The sequence below is a fragment of the Oryx dammah genome, unplaced genomic scaffold, assembly GCF_014754425.2.
Source record: "Oryx dammah isolate SB20612 unplaced genomic scaffold, SCBI_Odam_1.1 HiC_scaffold_13, whole genome shotgun sequence".
NCBI lineage: Eukaryota > Metazoa > Chordata > Mammalia > Artiodactyla > Bovidae > Oryx > Oryx dammah.
Window position 1 is genome coordinate 23,534,836 of NW_024070197.1, and position 21,080 is coordinate 23,555,915.

Below are 21,080 nucleotides of genomic sequence, written 5' to 3' on the forward strand. Positions count from 1 at the left end.
AATCAATTTTACCCGGTTCTACTGGGTGCCAGGCCAAGTGGAAAGACTAGTTCCCACCCTCCACGACCTTCAGGTAGTTGGGAAAGTAGGATTGCACGTCCCCACTTTTAACTGTTCATTAGAGAAGCTCCTTGACTCAGTCAGGGTCAACTCTGAGAACAGGCTCAGTTATTTAGATTCTTTTTCTTGGGAATTCAGGAATTGGAATACAGACTCTCTAAGTCAGGTCTCTATGACTCCTTATAAGGACAAGCAAGGTCAGGGCTGGATTGGGCCTTGAGAACACAGAAGAGTATGAGATGGTAAGATGAGAAAGAGAAAGAGAGAGAATACAGATGTGCAATGAGAGGCTGAAATGAATACAAGACAAGTCCAGGTGGTCTCAGAGAACAGGTGGCTGTGTTTCCTGATTCCAGTACCTCCTGCAACCCAGGGGCCCATGACACCAGGGAAATACCACTATAACTGTCCAACTAACCCTAGCTTCTTGTTTAAGCAAGCCTGGGGAGGGTTGTGTTCTCTGTCTCAAATTCCCCTTACTAAGATCACACCTATCAAATGGGCCTTAAGTACAGAAAATGTCCTCCAAGTCAGAGGAAGGAGCAACAGTTATGGGAAAAATCAGTTGTAGGAGGAGCCATAGAGTTTTTGAGTGTTGGAAAGACTCAATACGAAAAGAATGGGTTACTTCACTTAAATGTGATATCATTTCTGCCTTCAAAATATATTGTAGGAAAAATGGTAAAAATCCTGTAAAATCAGAGAAATGAAGTGAGCATCTCAACTTCTTCACTGAGATCTAGAAAAGTCTCCTACTTCCCCCAACCCAGATAAAGGCAGGCACATCACCATTCAGGAGAAGTTCTTATAAGATGCAGTCCTCTGGACCTACTTCACATCCTCTTTGTCCCTCAATAAAAGGCTAGACATGCGTGACCGTAAAATACTTTATCTTCAAATGCAACATCACTCTGGAGAAGGCAATGGCACCCCACTCCAGTACTCTTGCCTGGAAAATCCCATGGATGGAGGACCCTGGTAGGCTGCAGTCCATGGGGTCGCGAATAGTCGGACACAACTGAGCGACTTCACTTTCACTTTTCACTTTCATGCATTGGAGAAGAAAATGGCAACCCACTCCAGTGTTCTTGCCTGGAGAATCCCAGGGACAGGGGAGCCTGGTGAGCTGCCATCTATGGGGTCACACAGAGTCGGACATGACTGAAGCGACTTAGCAGCAGCACCAGCAGCAACATCACTTTGCCTTTCCTCTGGAACACATTTTAGGAACAAAATGCTCATTTTCAATAAAACATTATGCAAATGATATTAATATAAAAGTAAAAAATGGGCTTCCCAGGTAGCACTAGTAGTAAATAATCTGCTTGCCAATGCAGGAGACATAAGAGATGTGGGTTCAATCCCTGGGTTGGGAAGATCCCTTGGAGGAGGAAATGGCAACCCACTCTGGTATTCTTGATGAGAGAATCCCATGGACAGAGGATCCTGGTGGGTTACAGTCCATGGGGTCACAAAGAGTCAGACATGACTGAGCATCTGAGCAAGCAAGCCATATAAAAATATACAGCTCTCATGAAAGAGATTTTTGGTTTTGTCGTGTGTGTGAGTTGGTTTGTTGAGGGTGCCTTGGAGTCTGGCAACCTCCGGTAGGGCAAGGTCACTGGCCTGAAACATTCTGTAGATTTTAGAAGCCCCTGTCAACAGCTCTCAGAGGAACAAACATGTTCTCCCAGATTGTTTTAGTCTTCCATCCTAGGGTCTTGTCCTGGACCATGGGAAGAGCAATGGTGCAAGTATCAGCCCCAGGGATGATACCATATAAGTTGTATTTATTGGTCTTCAAAGAGATGCCAAGTGATGCTGGCATCTTCTGAATGCTCTCTGTCATCTGGATGCCAGCTAGGCAAAGTGGGAATTACTATCCCCACTTTCATAAGAAGATCAGAAAGGGTATATAATTTACATGACCCAGAAGTCTGCAAGTGGCCAAGCCAGAATGCAGCACTAGTCTCAAGGTCTTCAGGGCCCCTGAATGCCGTGACGTCATGCTGTGTCCCTGAATGTTCAAGGTCTGGCAAAGGGCAGAATTCATGCATCCAAGACCATCTGGAGATTCTAGAGATTCCAGCATAACAGCTCCTCAACTTACAAATGCTTTATCAGTGAGCCTCTGCAAGAAGTTTCTGTGTAACAAGGTTTATTTCTATTTCTACTGACAGCAAATAGAAAGACTTATTTTAGCTCAATAAATGGAGAGTAAAACTTGAGTAAGATTCAGATAGGTGCTAAGGTCAGAAATACAGCTTTATTCATTCTATTGGCAAAACTCATTATAAGGTGTGACTAAGGATTGCCAGGCTGCTGGAGAAAATACAAGGGAAATATATCTGTGGTCCTCGAAACCATCTTGTACTCAAATACCAGTGCATGGCCATGGACTCCTGGTGCCCTGGAAAAAGACAGTGTTTAAAGCATTGAAAAAATGCAACCTGCACCTTCATGCTCCGTAGAGCAGCGGCATCCCAGTTCCTCTAATGACACATGTAGAAAGAACAGCCAGTAGCTTTCAGCTGCAGCAGCCTGCTCTGCTGGAACCTCCAGGATAGCACAGGGCTAAGGCCGGGGCCCACATGCAGCAGGAGTTCCTTCAGAATACCAGTCCAAGTGCTGTCACTGACCTCTCCACTCAGCTAGCCTCCAGGCATGCTGTGTATAGCTCCGAAGGTTATACCAACATTGCCTTTATAGGGAAGCTGGCACAGTCATCCCATGGGGGCTTACGAGGAGCATCTTTCACACGTGACTCCTAAAACGTGCTACTTGTCTGAGTCAACAAAATGATGTTTTCCACTATTGTGTCTCCTTGCATTCCCAGAATGCCTGGAGCTGGGACACCCTGGGTTGCTGAGTGCATGAAACATCATCTTGTGGGTGTCCCATAAGCATATGTGTTCCCATGTGTTTGCCTGCAGCTGCAGAAGCCCAGATGCTCCCCGGGGCTCAAGTCTGCCCTCATACATCTCTCCCACCCACCTGGAGGCACTCAGATGGAAGCAGGGCATATGGAGACACACAGGGGCCTTCAGCAAGTCAATAATTAGGACCCCCTTTACACTGATATATTTAAATATTTGTTTAGTATTTATTTAGTGAAAGTGGGAAGAAAAGTGACATTTAGTAATTAAATAGCATAGTTTTATTTTTAAAATTTTATCTCAGTGACATCAACATAAAATTGTAAAAAATTCAAATATCACTGAATTATATAGAAAGAATGAATTTTATAGAAAGAATGTGTGAGCCTCAAATATAGCCACCTCCACCTCCATGCCCTCAAATGTAAGCACTTGAAACAATTAGATATACATATTTCTAGTCATTCTTAATCAATTTCCATATGTATAAAGTATATATATAATATATATATATATTGGATTTTCACATAAGTGAAGATATATTTTACAAATTATCCTTGCCCTGTTTTCCACTTAATTCATTTCAAAGATCTTTCAAAACTAAAGCACATTACTCCTTTAAACAGTTGTTTAATATTTCACAGCATTGGCATGCCATAATTTACTATAAAATATTTAAGATTCTATTTTTTTCATTACTACATGTAAAACTGGTATACAAACTTGTACACAAGTTCTTGAACATTTTAGAAATGTTTCTGTAAACTAGATTTCTAGAATTAAAATAACTTGTTTGAAGGGTATGTATATTTTAAATTTAGACACTTTCACCAAATCTCTCTTTTAAAAGGGATAGTTGATGATACATGTCATGGTATTTTTTTACATCTTGGCCTTATCAAAACACGTTAGTCATTGAAAATATTATTGAAAATATTCTAAGGTATAAAAATAGATAATCTTGTTTTCATTTAGATTTCAGTGTTTAATTAAAAAGTTTGAATGTTTTAAAATGTATTTATTGACTACTTATAGCTCTTGTTCTCTGAATAGTCCAATCATTTCCTTTTTCTAATTTTCTAGTAAGTTAATTTTATTTTTCTTATTGATTTTAAGAAGTGTACTACAGATTTTAGTTTTATATATGTTATACATATTTCTCCCAGCTCATCATTTATCTTTTGTTCGAAGGACTTTTGTTGGTTTTAATGTAGTCAAATATGTCAACATATTTGTTTAGAGACTCTGGACTTCATATCTTATTGAGGAATACTTTCTATGTTTTCTTTTAATTATTTTTATAAACTCTTTAATCCACATTGAAATTTTGTATATTGTGAACTAGAGGTCTAATTTTCCAAATGAATAGCCAACTATCTTCATCACTGGTTAACTGAACCATTCTTTCCCCTCCATATCAAAGAGCCTCAAATATAGCCATAATTCAACTCTCAATTGTGCGGTTCAATTTATTCCCTCTATAGTTGATCCCATCGCTCTCTTACTTTCCTAAGACAACACAGTTGTCGATGTTATACCCTTGGGTTAAGTGTGGAAACTTGGTGGGATAATTAGCCCTCTCACATCAATTTTCTCTTTTCAAAACTGTCTTCATGATTCCTCTGCTGTGTCTCTCCCATGTGATTTTAGAATCTGCTTGTCACGTTTCTTTTAAAATCCCTTACTGATACTTGATTGGGAGATGTGTCAGTCATCATGGTACCCTAATCATGCCTCTCAGCAATCCCCTTTATTCCAGACAGTGCTGGATAATTTCGTAAAATGAACTCTGCACAGGCAAGTCTTGGTCTTGGACTTGCTTCCTGGGGAAAACTTCCCCAGCTCAAGACAAGAGAGCAATAAAGTTTGAGTGGGCAGTTTATTTGGGGAAATTTCACATTACTGAGTCTTCCTATCCGTGAAGACTCTTCAGTTGTATAATTTCTGTTATATCTTTATAAACTATTATAGTTTTATTTATACAAGTTCTGCACATTTCCTGCACACTAGCTTTATCTCTAGAGCTTATATGTGTTTTGTTATTATCAAACAGCATATTTTCACAGTGTACTTTCTACTTGTTTTTGTCTAGAAATGCTATCTTTGTATATTTATCTTTTATCCAACTACCTTCAAATAATAATTCTAAGGAATTTACTTTAGCTGTGTGAGGTATGCAAATATACTAGGTATAAATAATGATACTTTTGTAGCTTCTATTGGAATATTTTATTTACTCAATTTTATTTCTGTATTTATGGCTGAAACTTCAATTGGTGTCTCATCTAATTTCTTAACAAAATCAAATAAAATATTTCTAATTTTACATCATTAATTTGAATTTCTTAACCTTTGTATTGAGATAAGAAGTTTTCTTCCTTTCTTATCTTACTTTGGCTTTTAAAATCATGAGTGAGAGGTCAATTTTATTTAATACCTATTCATACTGCAGTTCTATTTTACTCTGTCAATTTCATCAATTACAGCAATAGATTTCCAAAGATTTAACTACTCTTTAATTCCTAATTTCTTTAATTCAACTCAGTAACAAGCAACATGATTGTATCTTGATTATAGTTTTTGTATTTGTGCTCATACATGAAAATTTCAGTTTGCTTTTATATGCTGCTTTTGTCTTCTTTTACTGTCAGGGATGGCTCAGTGGGTACAGAATCTGTCTATAATGCAAGAGACACAGGAGATGTGGATTTGATCCCCAGGGTGGGAAGAGCCCCTGGAGGAGGAAACAGCAACCCACTCCCAGCCTGAAAAATTCCATGGACTGAGAAGCCTGACAGGCTACAGTCCAAAGGGTCACAAAGAGTTGGACATGACTGAGCAACTAAGCCAAATAGAATAAGTTGGGAAGGTTTCTGTGGAATATAAGAATTTTCTGTTTTATTGAATGTTTAGAACACTTATCTACCAATGATCTAGATCTAGTAGCATTTGTAGAAAAGATGTTTTACTATTCTAAAATTTTTATTCCAATGTTTTAAAGTTGTTAATGAATCAATCTTGGTGATTTTGTTACAAGAAACATTTCTTGTAAATAAAAGACATGGCCACATTTTGGCTACATTTTAGAATGCAATATTTGTTTAGTTTTTTTAATCCCCTCAATATCTAAAGTTATATTCTTTTCCTCATTGCTAATACTAGCTATCTTTGTATATATTATCTTTTTAACCATACTCACCAGACATTTTTGTTTTTTTGAAGAACCAAATATTAAAGTTAATTGTGTTTTTCCTATTTCATTCATTTTGGATTTGTCATTATCAACAATTCTGTCCTAATTTCTTTGGGTTTATATTATTATAATTTCTTGCATGTTTAGTTCATTTAACTTCAACCATTTCATTTCCTTGTATGTACACTTAAGTTTCTTGTGGTTGTCATTAGTTTTTTAAAATATATATAAATGTGACTCATTATTATCATGAATTCATCATTTTATTTTAATCTCCTCTGTAACTCAAGGGTTATTTTAGTAGTCTGGATTTTTAATGTGATTTGTCTTTATGATCCATATGATTTCTGACTTGAGTAATTTATAGAAATTTCCTTTATGACTTAATGCATGGTCAATTTTATAAATATTTTATGTATGTTTGAAAATAGTGTGAGTTTTCTATTTGCTTAGAAAGAGTATATGCATATATATCAGTTCAGTTCAGTTCAGTCACTCAGTCGTGTCCGACTTTTTGCGACCCCATGAACCGCAGCACGCCAGACCTCCCTGTCCATCCCCAACTCCCGGAGTTCACTCAAACTCATGTCCATCGAGTCAGTGATGCCATCCAGCCATCTCATCCTCTGTTATCCCCTTCTCCTCCTGTCCCCAATCCCTCCCAGCATCAGAGTCTTTTCCAATGAGTCAACTCTTCGCATGAGGTGGCCAAAGTACTGGAGTTTCAGCTTTAGCATCATTCCTTCCAAAGAAATCCCAGAGCTGATCTCCTTTAGGATGGACTGGTTGGATCTCCTTGCAGTCCAAGGGACTCTCAAGAATCTTCTCCAACACCACAGTTCAAAAGCATCAATTCTTCGGTGCTCAGCTTTCTTCACAGTCCAACTCTCACATTCATACATGACCACTGGAAAAACCATACACACATATAATATATATATTTTATAACTTACTCATTTTTCTTTTAACCTCTGTGTTCTTAATATTTTTGAGTTCTGAGAGAGGTCAGGCAAATATCTTCCAGTATAAGTGAGGATTTAGAACATTTTTCCTATTTTCTGTTACTTTTTGTTTTTTATAGCTATGGTGTTGGGTATATATAGGCATCTTTTATATAAGTGAACTAAAGTCTCTTGTCTGACAAGCTACTTTTACCTGGGGGATGGAGACTAGTTTTATGCAATCTTAATGGAAGCATCATGCCAAAAGAAAAGTTTGGTAAATTAGGTAAGAGAATATCAAGGCCTTTCAGTACCATGCTGTAGACCTTGGCTTTTGTTCTCTATGTAATGGAGTCATCAAAAGGCTTCACCGTGGTTTTGATATGCTCAATTTTTATTTTAGAAAGTGCACTCTTGCTGAATTATGAGAATGATGACGTGAGAGACTAGATAGACTGACAGCCAGAGAGGGGCCAATAGGTACTGAAGAGGCTTAATATTGAAGATTAATGAATAGAAAAGAAGGCACATATTTAAAAACAAACTCTTCACTAACAATTAGCATCCACACAGCCACTTCATGGAGTAGCAAATCCTGCAGGCCAACAGGCCATGGAGACTGTGGGCAAAGATGCTGAGAGACCTCAAATGTTCAGTACTGAGGATGAAAAGCTTTCACTGTAAAGCAGGGAATTACAAAAGCCTCAGACTGGAGGGGTAGTTCAGGCTGAAAACATGAGAAACTCCAAAATGGCATAACAGGTCCATGAGTGATGAACCCACACTTGGTGATTAGGAAAGACAAACTACATCAGAGGCACTGCCCCAAAACAGACCATGAGAAAGACAAGCAGTGTTGACATCAGATCTTGGATGGATGGGTCAAGTGGGTAGCCATTAGGGCTCTCAGCCTTCTTTTGACCTGTAAGAAGGGCAAACGGCACAAAACATCATTCTCTCCATGTTGTCCCTCAGCAGTAGGGGCAAGTGGACTTGGATCCAAAATACCAAATGACCCCAAGCATTATTAACGTTTGTCCAAGTAGCTATCTTCTTAAAGGCTTGCTAGCCCCTTTAATTCAAGGACAAGTCAGCTCTACTATCACTTAAAATAAAATAAAAAATTGCCCAGGGCCACCCTGACTGTGCACTACAAGGCACCTAGCAGGTGTGTCTCTGAAATGGCCTCCTCAGAATCACAATTATCTAGCAATCCCTCCCAAAGAGGAAGATCAAATGAAGCTATATTTCTCTGACAGAAACTAACAAAATGTGGAAAGTACTAGGGAGGGAGAACGAAGAAAAACAACAGAATAAACTTGAGAGTTTCAACGTTGACCTTGAGTATTCCGTCTGTTTTCAGAACTTGGGGGTCAAGCAACGTCTGTTTCTAATTAATTTTATTCTTTATCATTTTCTTTAAAGGAAAACATGTCTTTGGAGTCAAGAGCTTCTCTGCATTAAAAAAAAATACTAAGAAAAATGCCATCATTTAGAATTTGCTTTTGCCACTGAGAAATGTGAAAATTGTAACAAAGAGGTTTCAAGAAAACTGCAAATGTCTATTATTGTTTAACAGAATGGTTTTCTGTATCAGAAATGTCATGTAACTAGTAATGTTTAAAGATAATCACCAACCATATTTAACAAACTAATGAAACATGACTCTCTTTTTTTGACCAGAAAACATGTTTTAAACTTTTGAATTCTTTCTTAATGCCAATATTTTAAAACAGGAGATTTCACGGAAAGAGCCATATTCCTTTTTTTTCTTTCGAAAGATATAGAGATCTGACAATTCTTCACAAAACTCAGCTGGCGCCGAGTGGCAGCTGTCTCTTCGATGGAGGCATCCTGTTTCACCAGGGCCTCTGCCTCCTGGGGCCTTGGAGGCAGTTGCCACTTAGCATTAAGTCTGCAGGACTGTTCTCCTTTGTAGAATTTTAAAAGAAAGTGATATCCAGGTTGCTACCAGTAGAAAAATCAAAGCTATGCCATGAAGTCTGAGGGTTTCAAAATAATTGGTATGGTTTACACCCAGCCAGTTTTATTCATTTACATTACTCACCTGGCCTCTGTCACCCTGGTGTTCACAGTCAGTTCCAGGCCATTCCCAAGCATAATGCAACATGTTCCCTCCTCCTTGGGGAAGGCTCAGGATGGCTCTAGTGGGACGCATTCATCCTGGGAATGTTTGGGAATGTCATTTTCCCTTGGGTTCCCAGAAGCCCAAAAGGTCAACAATGGGGGGCAGATAGAGAATTGAGGTGGCATGACATGTCTCTTATTATACATGGAGGAGAAATGCTGGATATGAGTTAATAACCAAAATATTAAAAATATCAAGCTGAGCTTAAAGAAAGGAAATCCGCCGGAGTCAGAAGTAAAAAGAGAACTGACCGCAAGAATGGTAAGCACAGTAGGGGTATGGGCAGGATAGGGAAAGTTCTCTGTACTAGTTCCCTGGCATTGCATAATAAACTGCCACAAGCGGGGTAGTTCAAAACAATAGAAATTTCTTGTGTCGCAGTTCTGGAGGCCAGAAGTCTGGAATCAAGGCGTCAACAGGGCCATGATCCCTCTGAAGGTATTGAAGAACTCTTCCCTAACTCTCTCCTAGCTTTCAGAAGCCTCAAGTGTTCTTTGGCTTGGAGATGCATCACTCTGATACTGACCAGGGTTCTTGGCCTTCCTCAATCAATAGAAATTGATCAGAGGCCAGAAAAGAAATTCATGCAAGGCTTTACTAGGTCCCCTGCTGCAGCAGATGGTAGGAATAACAAACAATATGCTCCCTTACTTTCTCCCTGGAGTGAGCAATGGGGAATGGGGAGCTGGTTCCTTATATGGGGTGAGAGTAGGGGTATGTTCCAGGCTTGGGACAAAGGGGTAGCTTAGGTGGCTTGCCCACCTCTTTGAAGGTGCTGTCTGAGTGCAGAGGGGAAGCACAGCACCATGTTTTTCTCCCCGCTATTCAGAAGTGGCAGTAGGCTTTCTCTTTCTTGGTCTTTTTGTTTCTTGTCCATAATTTGTGCCAACTATGCATGCTTACAGTTAACTTTAGTCCCTCATACTTTCTCTGTATTCTGTTTTTCCAGGAGATGTTTGCAAGCACTGCAGAAAGGGTGCCACGTCACAGCCTGTCTCGACTCCATCCTCCACCTTGTGGTCTTCCGTGTGTCTTCACATTGCCTTCCTTCTGTGCATGTCTATCTCTGTGTCCAAATTTCCCTGTTTCACAAGGACACCAGTCATATTGGATCAGGGCCCACCCTCATGATGTATCTTAACTTGATTTCCTCTGTAAAGATCCTACTTCCAAATAAGGTCCGATTTTCGAGGTGCTGGTGTTTGGGTTTCAGCATATCTTTTTTAAGTGGATGCCATTTAACTGGTAACAGCACTCTTGGGGGCAATCCAGGGCTGGACTTTAAAGGTTATGTGGAGACTGAAGATGAAGCCTTAGCCATTGTGGAGAGGAGTTGAAACACAATGTCTCCCTCAAGATAAGACCCTGAAAAGCTGCATACTCGGTTGAACGGGAGGCTCTGTGAAAAAATTCAGACCATGATGGGAAAAGGAGCAGAATTCCCTCAGTGGTCTGGGTTTGAACAGTTGCTTGAGAATTCAAAATCCCACCCTACAACACTTTCAGTTCAGTTCAGTTGCTCAGTCGTGTCCGACTCTTTGTGACTCCCATGGACTACAGCATGCCAGACTTACCTGTCCATCACCAATACTCGAATTAATGTCCATCAAGTCAGTGATGCCATCCAGCCATCTCATCCTCTGTCATCCCCTTCTCCTCCTGTCTTCAGTCTTTCCCAGCATAGAGTCTTTTCCAGTGAGTCAGTTCTTCACATTAGGTGCCCAAAGTATTGCAGTGTCAGCTTCAACATCAATCCTTCCAGTGAATATTCAGGACTGATTTCCTTTAGGAATGACTGCTTTCCTTTAGGAATGACTGCTTTAATCTCCTTGCAGTCCAAGGTACCCTCAAGAGTCTTCTACAACACCACACTTCAAAAGCATCAATTCTTCAGCGTTCAGCTTTCTTTATGGTCCAACTCTCACATCCATACATGACTACTGGAAAAAACATACCTCTGACTAGACGGACATATGTTCACAAAGTAATGTCTCTGCTCTTTAATATGCTATCTAGCTTAGCCATAGCTTTTCTTCCAAGGAGTAAGCATCTTTTAATTTCATGGCTGCAGTCACCATCTGCAGTGATTTTGGAGCCCAAGGAAATAAAGTCTGTCACTGTTTCACTATCCATTTGCCATGAAGTGATGGGACCAGATGCCATGATCTTCATTTTTTGAATGTTGAGTTTTGAGCCAGATTTTTCACTCTCCTCTGTCACTTTCATCAAGAGACTCTTTAGTTCCTCTTCACTTTCTGCCATTAGCGTGGTGTCATCTGCATATCTGAGGTTATTGCTATTTCTCCTGGCAATCTTGATTCCAGCTTGTGCTTCATCCAGTCTGGCATTTTGCAAAATGTACTCTGCATATAGGTTAAATAAGCAGGTGACAATATACAGCCTTGATGTACTCCTTTCCCAATTTGGAACCGGTCGTTTGTTCCATGACTGGTTCTAACTGTTGTTTTTTGACCTGCATACAGATTTCTCAGGAGGCAGGTAAGGTGGTCTGTATTCCCATCTCTTGAAGGATTTTCCACAGTTTGTTATGATCCACACACTCAAAGGCTTTGGCGTAGTCAATAAAGCAGAAGTAGATGTTTTTCTGAAACTCTCTTGCTTTTTCTATGAATTTGCAGCTTCTAAAGGATCCAGAAAATGTTCATCACTCAAAGATTTGTATAAACTTTGTCTTGTGCTGGTAATAATACTGGAGCATCAGAAGAAACAAAGGACAGGAAACCTCTACGGAAGATGACCCAATAACATGGTCCACATGGATTTCTCACAAGTAAAACCAGGCTCCGTGACAATGGGCTCACAATCCAAAATTACCAACAGATAAGAAAGCGACAGATTAGTAATGAAAGTCAACAGAAATAATCAACAGTGTGCTAGAGTCCCACATTTGAGAATGAAATGTCAATTTTAAAAGCATTATCTAAACCTTGTTTAAATGATTTTTACACAAGATTTTTTTTAAAAGAATTAAACTCCTGAGGGTAGAGAGGTGAAACAAGATACTTTGAAAACAGAACAATAGATTTTTTATTTAAAAATGAACCAAATTAATAGAGCATCCAAAAATGACCAACATAGTCAGTGAGATTAGTGAAAGTTAATCAAGATTGCCAGGAGAAATATCAATAACCTCAGATATGCAGATGACACCACCCTTATGGCAGAAAGTGAAGAAGAACTAAAAAGCCTCTTGATGAAAGTGAAAGAGGAGAGGGAAAAAGTTGGCTTAAAGCTCAACATTCAGAAAACGAAGATCATGGCATCTGGTCCCATCACTTCATGGCAAATAGATGGGGAAACAGTGGAAACAGTGGCTGACTTTATTTTGGGGGGCTCCAAAATCACTGCAGATGGTGATTGCAGCCATGAAATTAAAAGATGCTTACTCCTTGGAAGGAAAGTTATGAGCAACCTAGATAGCATATTCAAAAGCAGAAACATTACTTTGCCAACAAAGGTGCATCTAGTCAAGGCTGTGGTTTTTCCAGTAGTCATGTATGGATGTGAGAGTTGGACTGTGAGGAAAGCTGAGCACCGAAGAATTGATGCTTTTGAACTGTGGTGTTGGAGAAGACTCTTGAGAGTCCCTTGGACTGCAAGGAGATCCAACCAATCCATTCTAAAGGAGATCAGCCCTGAGTATTCTTTGGAAGGACTGATGCTAAAGCTGAAACTCCAGTACTTTGGCCACTTCATGCGAAGAGTTGACTCATTGGAAAAGACTCTGATGATGGGAGAGACTGGGGGCAGGAGGAGAAGGGGACAACAGAGGATGAGGTGGCTGGATGGCATCATCGACTTAATGGACGTGAGTTTGAGTGAGCTCTGGGAGTTGGTGATGGACAGGGAGGTCTGGCATGCTGCGATTCATGGGGTTGCAAAGAGTCGGACATGACTAAGCAACTGAACTGAAACATTTAAGGAGTGGATTAGATATAGTTTAAAGTAAAATATCAAAAGTATATACCTATGAGTTATAAAATAGAAATTGTATTCTCCTTTTTAAAAAAGTTTTGTTATTTATTTTTATTTTTAGCTGCCCTAGCCTTCTTTGCTGTGTGCGAGCTTTCTCTAGTTCTGCTGAACAGTGGCTACTCTCTATTTGTAGTGTGTGCTCTTCCCATTGCGGTGACTTCTCTTGTTGCAGAGCATGGGCTCTAGGGAGAACCAGCTCAGCAGTTGTGGCTCATGGGCTTAGATTCATTGCAGCCTGTGGAATCCCCCCAGACCAGAGATGGAACCAGTGCCCTTGTGTTGGCAGGCAGATTCGTAACCACTAGACCACCGGGAAAGTCTGCAATTATATTTCTTTATTTTTCCTCTTCAGTATTTTAAAAGGAAACAGAGAAAGCAATAAGCTTTATAGATAACTCAGTCCTGGGCACCAAAGCAAGCTTGCCTCATAAATGCAACACATACTCATTGTAACATTATCAAACCCAGGATACTGAATATGGTAATATTTTGTAACATGTAGTCCATATTTACATTTACCCATTTGTCCTAAAACTAGACCTTGTTGCTTCCCCACACACAGGGTCCAGTCAATGAACTTATATTTGCATTTGGTCACATGTCTCTTTGTCTCCTGTAACTTATATAACACTTCTCCTATAGTTGTTGTTGTTGTTGTTGTTTTTCCCTTACATTCATAGCACTGACACTTTTGAAGAATCCACGCCAGTTATCTTGTGAAACATTGGCAGGTTTGGATTTTTTTTAACATTTCCTCATAATAGGACTTTATTGGTAAGACAACTACAAAGACACCAAGGCGATTGCAACGACATGCTGAACTTTAGTTAGTAGGTTGTTGTCAGCTGTATCATCAATAATCAGTAATTCTGAAATTATTGTGTGTATAATGGCTCAGAGGAAAACTATAAATATACTAGTGTTGCTGGGAACTTGAATTTTCCCTGAGAAAGGAGAGGCAAATGTGGGCTAGGGGAAAGTGAAGGAAATGACTGTTGTATTGGAGTTGATTTGGAGGGATTAGTGTGAGCTCATGAGTTTGTTAAAGAAAGAAAAGAAAAAGGAAACACTACATTTTCTAGCTCTGTCCACTGAAATGGCCTAGAAGCAATGACCCTCCACTAGCAAGGAGCACATCCACACCCCAGACCTTGCTTTCCAAATGCCATTCTCCACTACACAGAATGAGGGCTCCTGGGAGAAATGGCTGATTCCAGGTCTGGGGCAGGAAGGGGAAAGCTGACTTTGGAACAACTTGCTACAGAAAGCAAGAAAGTGCTAGAAGCCGAAGGGGTTCCTGCTGGCCAAAGCCAACACAATCTGGGCATCAGAAAGAATAATGGTAATGGATTATAGCATGCTGATGAAAAAAACAATCTCTGGCGATAGATTATTTACATGTCAACACCAGTTAATAACTGCAAAAGTAATGACTGAATTAGAAAATCACCATTTTGCAAACACAAATGTGATCATTGACTCAGTCATGGATTTTTCTAAAATCTTTGGTTGAAAAATCATTAGGAACTAGGATACTTACATGATTTCCAAGTATGCGGACACAGACTATTCACTAATTTTAAAAAAAGCAGAGGGTGTTTCTTCAGTGAAGAGATTCAGCAGTCATGCCTTAACCTGGTGAACAGCCTTAGCATCACTAATTAATGGAACAAATTGACATCCCCTTCCTCCTGATGTGATGCCAAAGGAAGTGCTCATCATCACCTGAGTAATTACTCTTGTAGGAGGGGTGGTGGGAGATTCTATTTGTACCCAAAAGCTTATGTCATCCTGGCAAAACACAGAGCTAGGAAACAGAGCATCCATGGAATGAAAGTGGAAGAGTATTCCCACACTTCTCGGGGGCTGGAGTTTGGTATGAGACATCCTGCTTCTCTCTCTCAAGACTCCCCTTAAAATGGTATTAATTGCAGCCTGATGCTAGTTCCCCTTGCATTTTCCAGTACAAGGCAGCAGGGCTTCTGGCTGCAGTTGTTATTTATACCTGTGCTAGCAGGCACTAGTCTGGCCTAAGAACAGTGCCTTCACACCCAGAAAGCAGATCCTGAGCTACTTTGAATTTGATGGAGGCCTTTGAAGTCAAGTGCAGATGGGTGGGTGTACTTTGTTTCTGGTCATGCCCCCACACCCAAAAAGAGCAAAACCAGCCTCACTTTGAGGGCTCAGGGCTTAAGAACTCCGCCTGGAGCCGCTCCACTGGATGACTTGCTCCAGCATCTCTCCTCAGATCCCATGTTTAGCCTGAATGGTTCCTGGACCTCAATGAGCCAAGTGGCTGACAGAACTGCCTCTGAGGTCAAGGTGTCTGAAGGCCAGGTCAGCCACGGGCCGTCAACTGCGGGGAGAGGGGTTCTACACCTTTCTGTTTGTCCTATTTTACCTTCCACGGGTATCTTTTTTGGCAGGTTGTAAAATACATACTATCTCCCCAGGAGAGTCTCTGCTGTGCTGCAGTCCATCTAAACAAATATGTATTTACAACGGGTTCTTTTTTAAAACATGCATTATGTGCCTAATAGACGGAAATGACTCTTTGGGGGAAGCGCGGCATAGATCCTGGCAGTGTTTTGTTGTCTATAACATTCACCTCTTTTATATGGCTATTTATTTTTCTGCTGGTGTGGATGGTAAAAGGGGGTAGGAGGAGGAAAAATCATATACTCACATAGGAACTACAATATATAAAACCAAGAAATTGGGCAGGTAGTCCTAATGGTCTTTGAGGAGGATGTGGAGTTCTGTACTGAAAAAAAAGTCAAAAGGGAAAAAAGACTTTTCATTCTGGCTGTGAATTACTTTATATGTTTAAAGTTTGGGGGGTAGGGGGAAAGGATTTTTGGATCAGAATGCTCTCGGCTATTAAGTGAAGAGAAAGCTCATGCAAATGGCTTAAGAAATAGAAGAACCCTATTTTCTCAGTTATCAGTAAGCCTAGGGCCAAGACAACTCCAGAGCTGGTTAAGTTACAGCTTAACTGTGCCAACCAGGATGCAGATGATTTTAATTCCTTCACCTAACTACTTTAACTGCATCAGCTGATGGCTCCACGTGAAGCCTGCCATAATTCTAGGTGTCACATGAAGACCCAGTCATGATCAGTAGAAGAAAGAGACCATCCATTCATTTTACACACTTTAAAACTATCACAGCCTTTCCTCTTGAGGACTCCTTTTACATATCTTTATAGGCCTATGACTAAAGCAATCGCCAGAACCATAATGATTAGCCTGGACCAGAGGTTTTCAAGCCTTTGTTTATGCAGATGATATCTATCAACAGATATCCTATTAAAAACTGAAACCAAGAAAATTTTAAATCTTAATTCCTTCAGAAAAAAATCTTAACACAAACAGCAAATAGTTTTGAAAAATAACTATATTTTCCAAAATGAAAAAAAATAGTGAGAAGAGTAAATTACTTAAAATTTTTGTGTAATTCTGAGATTACCCTGGGGCCCCTTTTCCCTTTTGAAAGAGGTTGCATTCTGTCTATGGAATGTGTGTGTGCTGCGTGTGTGCTAAGTTGCTTTAGTCGTGTTGCTAAGTCGTTTCCAACTCTTTTGACACTATGGACTGTAGCCTACCAGGCTCCTCTGTCCTTGGGATTCTCTAAGCAAGAATACTGGAGTGGGTTGCCATGCCCTCCTCCAGGGGATCTTCCTGACCCAGGGATGGAACCTGAGCCTCTTAAATCTCCTGCATTGGCAGGTGAGTTCTTTACCACTAGCACCACCTGGCAATGTATATCTCTCTAAATAAACCCACTTATCTATCACTTTGTCTCTCACTGAATTCTTTCCATGACAAGACATAAAGAACCTGAGCTTCATTAAGCCTTGAGACCAGGTGTGTGATCACAATTAGAAGACACTGGGTTCAGGTCCCAGTCTGGGTTCTGGCTGGGTTCAAGTCCCATAACAGTGTGCAGTTTCATTATTACACAAAATTGGAAATGTATATTCCTTAATATCTCCACTGATCTCATTAGATAATTCTTAAAATACTGGGAAGCTGTCAAACTCATAGTGACAAATAGAATTTCCTAAAACTTATAATTTTTGCTTGAAAGTTTACACTTCATCTTTGGCAACAAATACTGTTAGTTGTTTCCCATTGTTCATTTTTGAGAAAATATCTGTTAAATACCCAAGTCAGAAGAGCCATAGTTGGTCAGATCTTCCGTAAAGTGAAAATGATATTCCATGAAAAAAAAAGTACAAAACAGCTAATTTAGCTCACAAATCAAATTGTGTCCCAAGGGTATTTCCTATTTTTGTCCATGTTTATTGTACTTTGGTCAGCAACAGGAGTGTCTGATGCAAGCATTCCATTTCTTCAGTCAGAATAACTAAATGACATGTACTTAAAAGGTGAGATTTAATTTAAAAGAAAACATAATTGTTATAGCCTCATCAAGGATATTTTCAAATAAAATTAATTCCTTCATTCCTTTCTTCCTTCCATCCTTTCTTCCCTCTTTCCCTTCCTTCCTTCCCTCTTTCCTCCCTTCCTTCCATCTTCCTTTCTTCCTTCCCTCCTTTCCTTTACTGTGAATACTTGGCAGTGAAGTACACAATGTCTATTAGTACAATGTGTTGCCTCTGCCTTACTTTTTGCTAAGGCACCCACCGTGTTACTCATCTCTTTTTTTTTTTTTTTTTTGACCATCAGAACAAATATCAGCATGGAAAAAAGTGAACAATGTCTTAGTATTCTCATGAAAATAGTTTTGCCCTTAAGGACTCCCTCACAGGGTCTATGAGACCTCTGGGGTTTTATAGACCACATAGTGAGAACTGTGAATTTACCAACTGGGATTTTTCTCTGAAGCCAGGATAAATTTATTCTGTTAAAAACTCGTAACATGAGTACATGAGGGGCGGTGTGTAGAAACAAATGAAGCCCCTGCCAGCAGGAAGAAAGTGGGAAATAACTGTTGGTTAGGGAACCAAATATGATTGCCACAATCCTACTAGGTAGAACTCTGTATGCCAAATAAACAGCAAAGAAAGGGTTACCCTTCTAAGACTTCCTCCAGACATCTCAGAACCAGCACTGGCAGCAAGCGTTCTATCTCTTCAAGTACTTCTCAAAGGACTAGAAGGTGAATGGGGATAAGACTAATGAGATCAAGGTTCTAAATTAGACCAGCCAGTTAGCCAGAAACCCCTGGGCAACGCCCTGGGAAGAGATAAGAATATTAAGACATAATCCCAGCACAGATTGATCTTAAAATTTATGGAAGAAGACAAGAAACATTCATTCATTCACTCTCAGTAGAGAAATATTTGTTGAACCTCACTGAACCAGCCCTGGAGACACCGATGTGAATAAGACATTACAGTTATCATGAGATTCATATCCTTGTTAAGAAAACTTTTTTTTGCCTGTGTGGTCTGATTATTTGGTCAATATCCAAGTGGATTTTTGACAAGGACATGAAGAAAAAGCAAGGCTTCCGCGCTGGGGTGTGACTGTGGCATCCAGTCTATGAGAACTTCCCTGAGGAAATGGGAATGAGCCAGGTGAAAAACTGTGAGACTGGCAACTGTCAAGGTTCAGAAACCCAGAGCTGGGAAGGAGCTCAAAGGCAGAGCTCCAGAACAATGGAAGAGGAAGGGAGAGTGGCTGGAAATGAAGCTGAAGGCCTGGGCTGGGACAACATCATGAAGACTTTAACTGGTCAGGGTAAAGGTTTTCAGCTTTGTCCTAAGGGAAATGGGAAGACATTAACAGGTTTAACAGAACAGTGACATGATCAGATATTCATCTTTAAAAGGTTTGCTGACTTCAGAGTGGAAAATGTCCAGAAGGTAGGAAGAGCGGACCTCTGGAGTGGACCTCAGCAAACAGATCCAAACAGTATCTTGCACTGTTGCTACCCAGGTGCAGTTGTGGGTGGAGCCAGTCTCGGCCCTCACAGCTGGGCTCAAAAGACAAGGGATGCTGCAGAGCCCTAAGTACCAAACACAGTCAGACAGGCTCGGGGAAGCAACACCCACTGGGAGTCAATGGTGGAAATAACACCATAAAGCTCTCTTCTTGTGAAAGGTAAATACAAATCAAACAGAGAATGGTCAGAAAGGGTGGCCCCAAAGCCAACAATTAAAGGACATATGTGGTGAATACAAGACTTTGAGATGTTGAGCCAGCATAATAAATTTTAAACAACCATGGGCCACAAGTCTGTTTGTGCTCTCAAGGAATGGGTGATTCTATGCTGAAACAGGATCAGAAAGCCAACGGTTAACCTTGCCTCTTGAAAGCAGTGTCTCTCCCTGCAGAGCTGAGTTCCCTGGGAATAGTAAGAATAGAGCTATCCCATTTTGGAATCATTGACTAAAGTCACTTCTACCAGGATTTTGTCCCACTGTCAGCAAATTCCACCCCAGTGATTGAAACAGATGGAGATCTGCTAGGAGTGCACTCACTTAGTTGTCTGCTCAACAGAGATTATGGGGAGGTGATTTTTTAGTGATGTAATACTGATAGTAGAGAAAATGTGCTGTGATGATCCAGAACGGGGGCAAATGCCACAAATAAATAATAAAGGATACCTGGGCAGGTCAGAACTGCAGAAGTTGTCAGGCTGCTGGGCTTATGCACAAGGGCGTAACTATGTCTCCATGATGAGACATCTGCAGTTAACCCTAAACTGGCAGAGGCTCCCATCTACAAAATGCCTTTTGGCCCAGTTAAAGGTTTCACCTGACTCCATCTTTCCATTGGAGACGACCATTAAAGCAAATTACTGATACTGACCTCAGAAAACAGTAGCCATGCTGGCCTCCTCTACTTTAAGAAATGATTGTTCTAAACACTCATGCAACAACGTGATTGGGTGGACCCGCCTCTCACTGTGCCTCCACCAGGGTGAACTGAGCCCTACTATACTACGAGGAAAAGGAACCACAGATATTTTAAACCAAGTTTTAGGCCCAACTGATGGCTCAACTCATGGAAAACCTTAAGAGTACCTCAGGCCACAGTAAGATGGAGAATAAAATCCACCACTCATAGCTGGAGGCCCTGCAGAGGCCATTCTGTTTATTACAAATAAACCATGCAGTTTGCTTGTGTTACATCTCCAGTGTGTCTTAGCTCAAAAATAAAACTCCTAATAGAATAAATACACTAACTATAAATTTTAACACATCCTGCATTTATTAGTAAAACTTTTTAAAATTCATAACTGATTAAGTCATAAACTGTTTTGATGAATAAGACCCCACATACCAAGTGGTGAAATACTATGAGACCTGGTAAAAGAATAAACCTGTTGAATAAATCTGCTCTACTAAACTGTATCTCAATGTTATATATAATGAACCCTCCTTAGACAAAAGCCTGATAAACAATAAACCTGCCCAAAGATTAGATTTGCTGCACTCCAGGGTCATATTTCTCACCTGTTTTTGGAGCTGCCAGACAACTCAACCTGTTTAACCACTGAAGTCCCTTTTTACACCAAGTTTTGCTGTTCTGTTTCAATCATTTCTATACCTGAAAAATGTAAGGAATTTACTATAGAATATTATTAAATTACTACCAATGGCAGTGTTAATATGGACAGAATTTATCTGCCCTCCACTTTAGACACTACTTTCTTTCTCAGCCACCCCACCACATGCTTGCTTTTAATTTAAAAATTCTTCTGTATATGCTTGATAAAACTGTGCTTCCTACCTTCAGAAAGGGGTGCTGGCCTCCTGTCCCTTCTATCTCTGTCATCTATAGAAAAAGATGATGGGGAAAGAAAAAGCAGGGAGAGAGAGGAAATGAGAATAAGGTTTGAGGTGAGACACTTGGGAAGAAAGGCCCCTGATGGAAATAACCAAGCAGACT